This window comes from Pistacia vera, unplaced genomic scaffold (genome assembly GCF_008641045.1).
Source record: "Pistacia vera cultivar Batoury unplaced genomic scaffold, PisVer_v2 Contig789, whole genome shotgun sequence".
Classification (NCBI taxonomy): Eukaryota; Viridiplantae; Streptophyta; class Magnoliopsida; order Sapindales; family Anacardiaceae; genus Pistacia; species Pistacia vera.
Window position 1 is genome coordinate 55,863 of NW_022196655.1, and position 13,991 is coordinate 69,853.

The following is a 13,991-nucleotide window of genomic DNA, read 5'->3' on the forward strand; positions in this document are numbered from 1 at the left end:
TAAAGGGGAGTCTTATCCATCAAATAAAACGTTATAAAACACTATGGCACAAAATCCAATTAACCAAGCACATTAAACAAACAAAAAATTCACATAATCTTTCTAATATATGGAGAGAGGCAATTTTTATCCCTAGCTAGAAGGGTTTGTGGTCAAGTAAAAAATGAATTCATGGAGTTGTTCAAATTTTATTTAACCCGTTTCAATACACTCATTTGTGCTAAAATGTTGATGTATGCAGGATTCAAACACATAATTGGTGGGTTTTTAGAGGTATTTTTAGCTTTGAGTCTCAGAGTCTGTACAATTTTATCCTGAAAAGACGTCTCTAAATAATGAGAGTGTCATTATACTACATAAGAGACCAAGACTCTCGTCTCCTAACTAATATGAGGTTTAGCACCAACACAAAATAATATTAAACATCCAAACTTATAGTAACCAAAAAAAAAAAAAAAAAAAAAAAATAGATAGAATAACAAATGTAAAATTGTCAATTCAGCAAATGTGAATGACTTATATAATGTGTTATTACTGTGTTTATCCATATAGGATTGCTCATAATATATATTAATATATAATTACTAATAGTTATAAATCATATCATTAAATGTGTGTATTCTTACAACAGTTAGTAAAATTCTGCCTTTTACGCCAATTTGACTTTTCCCAAAAAATTAAAAAAATAGTGGATTGAGATGTAAATTTGAATGTCATGTATAAAAAGTTCTTTTGTCCATACCATCTCTTCAAACTACATACACATCATGGTACCCCTCTCTTCAAACTACTATATCCTAGACCACCATGATAGCAATCAATGAAACTCGAAATCTCAATCAATGTTGCCGAAGCAAAAGAATATTGGAATCTGTTTTATGCGGGCTGCCATTGATTGTATATTTATTGTTCAGGAAAAACGAGTTGATGGGTAACTATTAATTGATGTGATGCGGTACAAAGCAAAAGGTGGAGAGATGATATGGTTGAAGAAATAAAACCATTATGAAGAAAGACACTTGGGAGCTTACAACTTTCTGAAGGGACACAAGGCAATAGGAGTCAATAGGTGTACAAGATGAAGAAGAATGTAAGGGAGAAATTGAAAATTCAAAGCGAGAGAGGTCGCTAAAGGTTATAACTAAAGGCACGAGATTGACTATGAGGAGGTATTTGCCCCCATTGCACACTTGGAAACCATTAGGTTATAATTTCCTTGGCTGCTCAAAACAAATGACGGATCCTCTAAATGGATGTGAATTCTACATTCCTAAATGGCCATCTTGAAAAGAAAGTTTATATTCACCAACCCATAGGATATGCGTAAAGGGACATGAAGACAAGGTCTTAATATTGAAATAGTTTGTATAGATTGAAGCAAGCACCAAGGGCATAATATAGTAGAATTGATAGATACTTCCAAGATAACAACTTCATAAGCCCACATAAAATGCACTCTACTTGAAGTGAATTCAAATGGAGATTTCCTAGTGGTGTGCCCATATGTGGATGACTTGATCTTACGAGAATAATCCGTCATGTTCGAGAAATTCAATGAGGCGATGACTACAACGTTAGAGGACGGATATTGGGCTCATGTCATACTATCTGGGTATAGCAGTTAAACAAGGAGATAAAGACATATGCATCTCTTAAGAAGGCTATGCAAGGGAAATGCTCAAGAAATTCAACATGGAAAATGCAAGCTAGTAAAAACACTTCTGGAATTCGGAATCAAGTGTCAAAGCATGATGAAGGGGTGAAAAGTGGATCCAACGACTTTCAGAGCTTAGTAGGAAGCTTACGATACTTGACATGCATGAGACCAGATATTTTGTATGCAGTTGGGCTTGTTAGTCGCTACATGTAGATGCCAACAATCATTACCGAAGATGACCAAAAGGATCCTACACTACATCAAAGGAACACTGACTTTGGCCTATTTACTGATCATTTGATAACTTCAAGTGTTTGGATATTGTGAAAGTGATGGGCTAGAGACTAGAAAGAAATAGCACTACTAGGTTTGTGCTCTTCATGGGAGATAAAACTTTCACTTGGAGTTCTTAGAAACAACCAATGTCACACTCTCAACATGTGAAGCTAACTATGTGGCTGATACCCATGTGTCTGTCATGCAATTTGGCTACGAAGTTTGATGAAAGAGCTAATATGCCAAAGAAGAGCTTGCAAAGATTTAGTGGCAACAAATCGGCGCTTGCACTAGCAAAAATCTTGTATTCCATGATTGAAATAAGCAATTGATACAAGATATCATTTTCTAAAGAACGTGTGGAAAGCAAGGAGGTCCAGTTGAAGTATGCCAAGTCTCAGTTACAAATTGCTGACTCTTTACAAAGCCACTCAAGCATGAAGTTTTCGAAAGGCTTAGAGCACAACTTGAAGCTCTGGCGAAATCAAGTAAGGGATGTGTTGATTGAACTTGATTGTGGCCCAAGAATATTTGGGTTGTCAATTAAACCCATATAGATCGCTAGCTTATATTTCTTTTAAGCCCAATGTAAAGCCCTTACTTTACCCATGATTTAGCCCAAATAATAGACATTGTAACTGAAAGATCTTGTAAAAATATTTCATTTATGGGAGTTGTTAGGTAGTGTTAATTATGGAGTGGTAGATGATATTTATTAGGGAAGGTAGTAGTTGGGAGTTGGAGCGTAAAAGGCTCCCTTGAACACTATAAAAGAAGGTGACTCTTAGCATTTTGTACAAGTCAAATTTGAGAAGCAATAGTAATCTTCTCTTCCAAAACGCTTTTCTTCTTAATTCCTCCTAATTAGCCTTGAGCTAAAAGCTCATTTTCTAACAAATACACCTTTATTTTAATTATGATTTAGGGTGTTTAGGTTTTTATTTATCTACAAAAGTAGGGTAAATGATGTTCAGTTGTACCTTTTTTTTTTTGAATGATTTAAATCTATGTATTTTTTTTTTTTTTGGCTAAGTATTTGAAAAAGTTATCCTCAAAATAATACACTTTATTTTGTTTTTGATTGAATAAAGCATTTTAAATTGAATTTATCTTTGTAAATAAACACAACCGTGAAGTGGATATTTTGTGTCAACGGGTAGCTTAAAAATTAAAAATTAAAAACATGAAAAAATGTATTATGTATGAAAAAGATAGTATCAATTAATAATGTATGGAAGATAATTTTATTTGAAATATCATTATTTAAGGATAAAATACAACATGATGGGTTTATTACCATAATATCATAAGGATGATTGCATACAAACTTTTAAGTCTTACATCACAAAAGTTCCTTTACAAAATAATAATATTTTAGTTTCTATTTTAATCATATTGATACAGATACAAGTGCTTTTTGAAATCCAAAAGTAGTTGAAGTTGGTAGGTAATTAGTATTTGAAAGATTTTGAGTTATAAAAGGACTTCAACTTAAGTATTTTATGAGAAGCATCCTGGATAGGCTATTTTATGAGCAAAGTGGAAACAAATCTAATAATATAAACAAAAAAGGAAAGAGATAAATAAATTACTGGAGTATCATAATAGTATAGGACATTGTGGATAACAAGGAAATCCTTTCTCTTAATAAAAATTGTATCTTTTATGCAAGGCGAACAGAAAGAGCATAAGTTATTAAAATGTACTTTGGTTTGAAAATATTAATAAAATTATATGAAAATTAATAAGTGGACCAATATCAAGTTTAATTTATATAATTACTGATTGATTTGATTTTAGTTAGTTAAACCCAAGATAGAGAAAGGTATGGTCTAGACCTTCCTATAATATGATTAAATTACAAATACAAGTAGCTAGTGTGCATATATAGAGAGAGGAATATATCTTTGACCTCCTAAGAATATGGTAAAAATACAAGTACGCCATAAATATAAAATCATCATAGGTCTCCCTTGTAAATATGGAAACTAATCAGCAGCTCCTGTAAATATTTTGATTTGTTTCAAATAAAGAGTAAACGACTTTTCCCACCCAAGGTTTGCCTTTATGACACTTTCCCACAAAAAAAGTTTAAAATACCACTTTTCACCCAAAGTTAATATTCCGTTACTACCCATAGCGAATCTGGCAACAAAAATTCTCTCTATCACCATCATTCAAACTTCCAGTCTCCTCTACAAAACTCCTCTAATCACTCTGACACTTAATTTCTTGCAATTGTCGGCCATCGCAAAGCCGGAATTTTATTCTTAGCTAATTTCAGTTGATTACGGCGTCGAATATTCAATCGGTCACCATATTCGATCACACGGCCTCCACTCTATAAAACCCCTCTACTTGGCTACAATAACTTACCAAACGCCGATCAAGAAAGTGAAGTGTATTTTGGGTATTAAGGAATATAAACTTTGGTGGGAAAGTGGTATTTTGAAACTTGTGGGTGGAAAAGTGTCATTACGCAAACCTTGGGTGGGAAAAAGTCATTTACTCTTCAAATTAAATAAGCCTCCAAGCTAATTGGAGGGAGGGGTGCATGGAATTAGCTTGAGAAATAAGAAATAATCTTTAAATTGAGTTTTTGTGCAAACATGTTTTTAAGATTTGAGCATAAAAAAATATTAAATGAATTTCTGTCCATAAATTAGTAGTCCATTTGTTCATGACAGCTAAGTGATAGATCTCTAAACTACTAGAATGTCTTTTTTTTTTTTTTTTTTTTTTTTTTTTAGGACTTTATAGACAAATTAGTGCACGATAATAATGTCAAAAGTGGATCCTTTAGCTTGAGGAAAACGTGTAAATATTTGTTGTTTATTATTTATTTCTTTCATTTTCGCATTCTTTAGTGATTTCTTTATTCTGGATTTGCTTAAATTTCATATTAAACGCCTAGATCTCTTGAAAGGTTATTTATTATAAAATGCAAGATCAGAACTTTCAATTAAATACCAAATGTTAATCATGAATGATACTCATGCCAAAATTTCTACTATTATATGATATTAATAGGAGCCCTAGATTCTTCAAAAATAATAAAGTAATTAATGCTATCTAATAATGCGTACTTCTCTTTGTCCATATATAATCTATCCTAAAATGGCATCCACATATTAAATGTTATGTACAAATTTTAATTATGGTAAATTTTGTCAGTTCTCAAAGATTAATAAGTTTTAAGCCCTATTGATTTTCCAAAACAATCAAATATTCTTTTAATTATAAAAATAAATAAATAAATAAATAACTTCTATAAGATTATAAAATCCCCATGAAAACTATCAAAAATCCATAATATTTAATAGCTTTCGAAATTATTGAGAAGTTAGCACTATATATAAAATATCTCTAAGGACGGATAATATTAACCATTTAATTAATTTAATCTCTACCAATGGCGATTCTAAAAAACAGGTAATTTATTTGAAACGTAACACAAGGATCAATTTCAACTTTAATATACTTGCTTTGAAAAATACGGAGGTTTATGAAAATAATTTATTCCAATTTGATAGATAGCCCCTTAAAAGCCAAAAAACATATCTTTCATATTAGAAGTTATTGAAGATTTGTGAAATAAAAATGTTTAATATAATGAACTTGTTTCATAAATGTTTAATTTGATGCACAGAATCACGTTTTTTTTTTGTGTAAAATATGACTTTAGTGATAGTCTTAGAAATAACTCCGGCACTATCAGTAGTAGTTCCTTGGTACTTTAGGTAACAGACTAACAAGAGAAAAGTTTAAGAATAGTGTTGGGGATAGAATTGATGTTTAGATAGAAAAGGCAAAAGTAAAGAGATAACATAAACCACAGTTATTTTCAAAACCATTTCAACGTAATCAATTTGGATTGAGTTCACAAAGATATTGTACAAACCATAGTTGGAACGAGGCTGTCTAGAGATGAGAGGAAGGATAGAAAAGGGCGGCGGTGATTGCTGTGCTGGATGGTTGTAACAAAGTGAAGTGAATGGAAGTGGCGGAAGAGCTACAAAGAAACAACTTAGGGTTTAAAATAGATAGGATCATCGATTTTAGATTTATGGATTTTTCATTTTGAGATGAATTGATAACCGAACCAAAAAACTGGTTCATCTAAATTTGCGAATCGAAATCGAATCGATTTTCTAGTTGGGTTTTGATTCGATTTCTCGGTTCAGTTCGGTTTGGTTTTTGGTTTTTTTTTTTTAACACCCCTAGTTGTCACTATTGAAGAAACTAAAGATTTGGACGCTATGGCTACTGAGCAACTCATGGGATCTTTGCAAGCTTACAAGGAGAGACAAAAGAAGAAGATGAAAACTATGGAGCAAGTTTTCCAAACCTAACCTACCTTGTAAAACAAGGAGGAAAGTTGCAACAATGAAAGAAGTCAATGCGGAGGTGGACGCGGACGAGGCCAAGGTTGAGGAAGATGAGGCTACAAATCATCCAATAATGAAGAAAGCATATGAGGAGGCTCTAATTCTTCAAGAGGTCGTGGGAAAGGCTATCAATCAAAGCAAAGGCACAATATCTCTAAAGTACAATGTTTCAATTCTATGAAACATGGACATTTCACCTCGGATTGTAAAACCACTCGAAACGTTAAGGATAAAGTCAACTATGTTGAAGATAACAATCAAGATAAGCCAATTATGTTGCTAGCCTACAAAGGAAAAGATGAAGGTGAAAGTCATACGTGGTACCAAGATACTACTGCAAGCAACCATATGTGTGGGAGTAAAGACGTGTGTAGAGTTTGATGAATCGATACGTGGCAACGTCACTTTTGTAGATAATTCTTAAATACTAATAAAACGAAAAGATGAAATTTTAATCAAGTTAAAATGGAAGGCACCAATTTATTTCTAATGTCTACTATGTGCTCAACATGAAGAACAATAGTCTAAGTTTGGGCCAACTCTTGAGAAAGGTTATAATATTCATATGAAAGAAAATAACTTTTCCATAAGAGATCATCTAAAAAACTTGATTGTTGAGGTGCCTATGACAAGAAATAGAATGTTCTTGTTGAATTTTCAAAATGATGTTGCCAAATGCCTAAAGGCTTGTTTTAATGATTCATTTTGGCTATCACACTTAAGATTTGGTCATCTTAATTTTGGGGGCCTAAAATTATTATTGAAAAAGGGATAGTGAAAGGATTGTCCTTAATCAATCACCCTTATCAACTATGTGAAGGGTGTTTACTTAGGAAGCAATTTAGAAAAAGCTTTCCAAAAGAAGCAAGTACGAGGGTCAAAAAGCTACTAGAGCTCATAACACTGATGTATGTGGGTCAATAAACCCAAGTTCTTTTGGAGGAAGCAATTACTTTCTACTTTTCATTGATGACTATGGTTACAAGACTAAGGTTATTTTCTAAAACATGAGCCTAAGGTCTTTTGGTACTTTTAAGAAATGTAAAGCACTCGTTGCAAAAGAAAGTGACCTTCAGATTAAAGCTACGAGATCTAATAGAGCAGACGAGTTTACATCAAATGAATTTAATAAATACTATGAAGAAAATGGAATTTGTCACCCTCTAAAGGTTCCAAGATCCTTCCAATAAAATGGTGTGGCAAAAAGAAAGAATAGAACTATCCTAGATATGGCTCAGAGCATGCTAAAAGGTAAGAGAATGTTAAAGAATTTTGGACAAAATTTGAAGATTGCGTCGTTTACCTAATCAATCATTCACCCACTAGAAGTGTATGGGGAAAGACACCACAAGAAACGTGGAGTGGAAGAAAGTTTGGTATCTCTCACTTGAAAGTTTTTGGGAGCATTGCCTATGTACATGTACTAGATCAAACAAAAACTAAGCTCCATGATAAAAGTGAGAAGTTCATGTTCATCGGCTATGACTTAAGCTCAAAACGCTATAAACTTTGTAATCCAAGCAATAGGAAGGTGGTGATAAGTAGAGATGTCGAGTTTGACAAAAGAAAGCTTGTGGAGTTGGAATGATCAGGGGGAAGATTCATCCCCTCTCATAGATGAAAAAGATGAGGGGCAAGCATGAGTAGGAGCACAAGAACCCATTACTCCTTTTCACTCACCATCAAAAAGCACGTATGGAGAGTCAGCATCAAGCTTAACCTCAAGCTCAAATGAGAAGATACCACACATGAGAAGTTTACAAGAGATCTGTGAGGTAATAGAGAATCAAAATTACTGAACTCTCTTTTGTCTCTTTGCCTATAGTGAGCCTACAAGCTTTGAAGATGCGGTACAAAGCAAAAGGTGGAGAGATGATATGGTTGAAGAAATAACAACCATTATGAAGAAAGACACTTGGGAGCTTACAACTTTTCTGAAGGGACACAAGGCAATAGGAGTCAAATAGGTGTACAAGATGAAGAAGAATGCTAAGGGAGAAATTGAAATATTCAAAGCGAGAGAGGTCGCTAAAGGTTATAACTAAAGGCACGAGATTGACTATGAGGAGGTATTTGCCCCCATTGCACACTTGGAAACCATTAGGTTCATAATTTCCTTGGCTGCTCAAAACAAATGAAGGATCCTCTAAATGGATGTGAATTCTACATTCCTAAATGGCCATCTTGAAAAGAAAGTTTATATTCACCAACCCATAGGATATGCGGTAAAGGGACATGAAGACAAGGTCCTAATATTGAAATAGGCTTTGTATAGATTGAAGCAAGCACCAAGGGCATAATATAGTAGAATTGATAGATACTTCCAAGATAACAACTTCATAAAGTGCCCACATAAACATGCACTCTACTTGAAGGTGAATTCAAATGGAGATTTCCTAGTGGTGTGCCCATATGTGGATGACTTGATCTTCACGAGAAATAATCCGGTCATGTTCGAAGAATTCAATGAGGCGATGACTACAACGTTTGAGATGACGGATATTGGGCTCATGTCATACTATCTGGGTATAGCAGTTAAACAAGGAGATAAAGACATATGCATCTCTTAAGAAGGCTATGCAAGGGAAATGCTCAAGAAATTCAACATGGAAAAATGCAAGCTAGTAAAAACACTTCTGGAATTCGGAATCAAGTTGTCAAAGCATGATGAAGGGGTGAAAAGTGGATCCAACGACTTTCAAGAGCTTAGTAGGAAGCTTACGATACTTGACATGCATGAGACCAGATATTTTGTATGCAGTTGGGCTTGTTAGTCGCTACATGTAGATGCCAACAATCATTCACATGAAGATGACCAAAAGGATCCTACACTACATCAAAGGAACACTTGACTTTGGCCTATTTTACTGATCATTTGATAACTTCAAGCTTGTTGGATATTGTGAAAGTGATTGGGCTAGAGACTTAGATGAAAGAAATAGCACTACTAGGTTTGTGCTCTTCATGGGAGATAAAACTTTCACTTGGAGTTCTTAGAAACAACCAATTGTCACACTCTCAACATGTGAAGCTAACTATGTGGCTGATACCTCATGTGTCTGTCATGCAATTTGGCTACGAAGTTTGATGAAAGAGCTTAATATGCCATAAGAAGAGCTTGCAAAGATTTATGTGGACAACAAATCGGCGCTTGCACTAGCAAAAACTCTTGTATTCCATGATTGAAATAAGCATATTGATACAAGATATCATTTTCTAAGAGAACGTGTGGCAAGCAAGGAGGTCTAGTTGAAGTATGCCAAGTCTCAGTTACAAATTGCTGACTCTTTACAAAGCCACTCAAGCATGAAGTTTTCGAAAGGCTTAGAGCACAACTTGGAGTTGTGGCCAAATCAAGTTTAAGGGGGGTGTTGAATATTGAACTTGTTTGGGCCCAAGAATATTTGGGTTTATCAATTAAACCCATATAGATTGCTAGCTTATATTTCTTCCTAAGCCCAATGTAAAGCCCATACTTTACCCATGTATTTAGCCCAAATAATAGGCATTGTAGCCACTGTTTTAAAAGTCGGACCGGACCGGTCGGTCCAACCGGTTGGATCGTGAATCGGTCATGTGTCCGGTTCGAGTCAACATAAAAACCAGTATTATGCAATAACCCGTTTTAACCCGTTAATGGACCGCGTGAATAGTGGTGGACCGCCGGTCCAACCGAACCACAAGCAAAACCGGCCTAACACTGAAAAGGGAAAAAAATCCCTAATTTTCTCACTTTCTCCCCATCGCGCAGTTTCTTCTTCCTTAGTTCCTCTACGCGCAAAATACTCTGGAAATTTTTGAATGAAATCGCGAAAATCTAAAATCCCACACAAATCAAAATTGAATCTTGCTGAAATCGCAACAATTCGTTGCCGAAATTGATCGCAACTCCAGTCTCTGAAATCGCGACGACGCGTTCCTCCCTCGTCGAAAATCGACGCATGAAGGCTGATTGGCATGCATGTCTTGACAATCCAATTTGATTCAAGGTGAGTTGCAAACAATAAATTTAGTGAACATCTTCTAATTTGTACTCTTCTGAACTTTTATGGTTAATACCTGATCATATTCACTCTGAATCATGATCTTTTTCCTATTTTTTCTGATTTGGTTCAATTTCTGTAATTAAATTAGAAGGCAATACTGCTTACACTAGGTTATATTTACTCTGGAGCTAAAGCAGACATCAAAGTTTGGGACCCTTCTGTCGAAGCTGACGATGACTACAGTACTTCCTGAGTTAGTCTCCAAAGTGGTCCTTACTACGATTTTGAAAGCATTGAATTTGGATGGGCGGTTAGTATAACTAAGAATTCTTTTTCAGTTCAGTCATTCATCCATTACAGCACTAGCTAAACAAATACCTTTTTTCTTTTTTGGTTCATAATTTTTCAGGTAAATCCAAGAGTGTATGGGGATAAGAAGACTCGATTGTATGTATATTGGACCATAAGTACTTGTCAACAAATAAGTTATTATAATTTTTATGGAGGTTAACTTCTTGTGGAGATGTCTATGCTACTAAATACACAACGTAAGATCCAAAATTTTATTTCTTTTCTTTATTAAATAGGTTGATGGATCAAAGGCAACAGAGTGCTTTGATCTTACTTGCCCTGGTTTTGTTCAAACTAGCAAGGAAATTGCACTTGGGGCTGCAATTTATCCCATCTCAGTAGCTAACGGCCTTCTATACAAGGTAACTATTTACATATTTAAGGTAAAACGAAATGGAACTTTACTTTCATTGAAAACGCTTTGAATAATATTTTAATCTCGTATCTTCAGAATTTTTATAATCCTTTGATTTCAGGATCCAAATACAAGCAATTGGTGGATGCAGTATGGAGAAAAAATCAACGTGGGGTACTGGCCTCATAACTTATTTAGTTTGATAATTAGTGGTGCAGAAAGTGTAGAATGGGGAGGTGAAGTTTACAGCTTAAAGTTGGGGCAATCTCCCCACACTGCAACGGAAATGGGAAATGGAGAATATCTAGACCAATTTTCGGCGATTCAGGTTACATGAAGAGAATGAGAGTTCTTGATAATTCTCGTATCTTGAAGTTCCCGGAATGGATATCTACTTATGCAGATGAGTACAACTGCTATGATGTTTACTATATTTCAGATTATGTGTGATGATGTCATCATGATGTGTGATGATGTCACCAGTCCAACCGGTTGGACCGGTTGAACTGTGACCCGGGCAGCAGAGCGGGTTTCCCTCCGATCAGGCTTTTAAAATAATGATTGTTACTAGAAAGATCTTGTAAAAATATTTCATTTATTTGAGAGTTGTTAGGTAGCTATTAATTATGGACGGTGATAGATGATATTTATTAGGGTAGGTGGTTGTTGGGAGTTGGAGCATAAAAGGCTCTCTTGAGCACTATAAAAGAGGGTGACTCTTAGCCATTTTGTACAAGTCAAATTTGAGAAGCAATAGTAATCTTCTCTTCCAAAACGCTTCTCTTCTTAATTCCTCCTAATTAGCCTTGAGCTAAAAGCTCATTTTCTAACAAATAAACCTTTATTTTAATTATGATTTAGGGTGTTTAGGTTTTTTATTTTATCTACAAACGTAGGGTAAATGATTGTTCAGTTGTACCTTTTTTTTTTTGAATGATTTAAATCTATGTATTTTTTTTTTTTTTTGGCTAAGTATTTGAAAAAGTTATCCTCAAAATAATACACTTTATTTTGTTTTACTTGATTGAATAAAGCATTTTAAATTGAATTTATCTTTGTAAATAAACATCAACCGTGAAGTGGATATTTTGTGTCAACGGGTAACTTAAAAATTAAAAATTAAAAACATGAAAAAATGTATTATGTATGAAAAAAGATAGCTATCAATTCAATAAATGTATGGAAGATAATTTTATTTGAAATATCATTATTTAAGGATAAAATACAACATGATGGGTTTATTACCAATAATATCATAAGGATGATTGCATACAAACTTTTAAGTCTTTTAAATCACAAAAGTTCCTTTACAAAATTAATAATATTTTAGTTTCTATTTTATAGTATCATATTGATACAGATACAAGTGCTTTTTGAAATCCAATAAGTAGTTGAAGTTGGTAGGTAATTAAGTATTTGAAAATGATTTTGAGTTATAAAAGGACTTCAACTTCAAGTATTTTATTGAGAAGCATCCTGAGATAAGGCTATTTTATGAGCAAAGTGAGAACAAATCTAATAATATAAAGTCAAAAAGAGAAAGAGATAAATAAATTAATCTGGAGTATCATAATAGTATAGGACATTGTGGATAACAAGGAAATCCTTTCATCTTAATTAAAAATTGTATCTTTTATGCAAGGCGAACAGAAAGAGCATAAAGTTATTAAAATGTACTTTGGTTTGAAAAATATTAATAAAATTATATGAATAATAAATAAGTGGACCAATATCAAGTTTAATTTATATAATTTACTGATTAGATTATGATTTTAGTTAGTTAAACCCAATTAGATAGAGAAAGGTATGTGTCTATGACCTTCCTATAATATGATTAAATTACAAATACAAGAAGCTAGTGTGCATAATATAGAGAGAGGAATATATCTTTGACCTCCTAAGAATATGGTAAAAATACAAGTAATCGCCATAAATATAAAATCATCATAGGTCTCCCTTGTAAATATGGAAATTAATCAGCAGCTTCCTGTAAACATTTTGATTTGTTTCAAATTGAGAGTAAACGACTTTTTCCCACCCAAGGTTTGCCTTAAGACACTTTCCCAGCCAAAAAGTTTTAAAATACCACTTTCTCACTCAAAGTTAATATTCCGTTACTATCCATAGCCGAATCTGGCAGCAAAAATTCTCTCTATCACCATCATTCAAACTTCCGGTCTCCTTTCTACAAAACTCCTCTAATCACTCTGACACCTAATTTTTCGCCGATTGTCGGTCATCGCAAAGCCGAAATTTCCTATTCTTAGCTAATTTCCAGTTGATTACGACGTCGAATATTCAATCGGTCACCATCATTCGATCCACCGGCTTCCACTCTACAAAACCTCTCTTATCTTACCTACTAATAACTCACCAAAAGTCGACTAAGAAAGTGAAGTGTATTTTTGGTATTAACGGAATATAAACTTTGCGTAAGAAAGTGGTATTTTGAAACTTGTGGGTGGAAAAGTGTCATTTACGCAAACCTTGGGTGGGAACAAGACTTTACTCTTCAAATTAAATAAGTCTCCAAGCTAATTGGAGGGAGGGGTGCATGATATTAGCTTGAGAAATAAGAAATAATCTTTAAATTTGAGTTTTTGTTGCAAACATGTTTTAAAGATTTTAGCATAAAAAAATATTTAAATTGACTTTTCTGTCCATAAATTAGTAGTCCATTTTGTTCATGACACAGCTAAGTGAGAGATCTCCTAAACTACTAGAATATATATATTTTTTGACTTTATAGACAAATTAGATGCACGATCATAAAGTCAAAAGTGGATCATTTAGCTTGAGTAAAACGTGTAAATATTTGTTGTTTATTCATTTGTTTCTTTTGTTGTTTATTCATTTATTTCTTTCATTTTCGCATTCCTTAGTGATTTCTTTATTCATTCGGATTCAGTTTTTTGTTTTGGATTTGCATAAATTTCATATTAAACGCCTAGATTTCTTGAAAGGTTTATTTATTATAA